Raw genomic sequence first — 1,015 nt, forward strand, 5'->3', positions numbered from 1 at the left:
ACACACACACACACACACAAAACAAACGAACAAAAGAAAAACGGGGACTAGAAGGGACATTACTTAATTGAATAGAAGAAGTTGTGAGAAACCCTCAGTTATATCAGAGTAGGAAGTGAAAGCCTGAAAATTCAGTAAGACATGACGTATTTCCCATGAGAGCTATGGGCAATTTTTTTCAAAGGCGGTAAGTATTGGTAAGATGTGGAGAAGCCGGCGCCTCCATCGGCGGGGATGTGCAGGGTTTGCTGTTGTGGAAAGGCTAAAGCTAAGCAGTCACTGTATGACAATACAGCATCAGCAATTCCCTCCCCGAGCACGTGCCTCTGATGCTTTGTGTTGACTGACAGCTGGACGGGATCCACAGTCACCTCGGAGACAAACCTCTAGCACACCTGTGAGGAAGTTTCTAGATTGGTCTAAAGGAGTAAGGAGGGTCCTCCCTAAATGGAGGCGGCTCCCTCTGTTGGGTTGAAGGTATTGCACTGTGTAAAAAGGAGACAGGGGGGCTAGAGATCACCCCTGGTGAAGATCACTTGTCGCTCTTACAAGAAACCTGGGTTCCCAACATCCATGTGATGACTTAAACAGAGGCTCTCAACCTGTGGGAATTCCCTTTGGGAATGAATGACCCTTTCACAGGAATCTCCTAAGACCACCAGAAAACACGGATATTCAGTAGTACAGACACTGAGAGAAACAGTTAATAAATGGGACCTCCTGAAACTGAAAAGCTTCTGTAAAGCAAAGGACACGGTCAACAAGACAAAATGACAGCCTACAGAATGGGAAAAGATCTTCACTAAGAGGTCTGATCTCCAAAATATACAAAGAATTCAAGAAATTAGTCACCAAAAGAACAATAATCCAATAAAAAAAAAATGGAGTACAGACGTAAACAGAGAACTCTCAACAGAGGAATCTAAAATGGCTGAAAGACACTTAAGGAAATGCTCAACATCCTAAGTCACCAGAGAAATGCAAATCAAAACAACTCTGAGATTCCATCTTACAC

The sequence above is a fragment of the Microtus ochrogaster genome, chromosome 18 (genome assembly GCF_000317375.1).
Source record: "Microtus ochrogaster isolate Prairie Vole_2 chromosome 18, MicOch1.0, whole genome shotgun sequence".
Lineage (NCBI taxonomy): Eukaryota > Metazoa > Chordata > Mammalia > Rodentia > Cricetidae > Microtus > Microtus ochrogaster.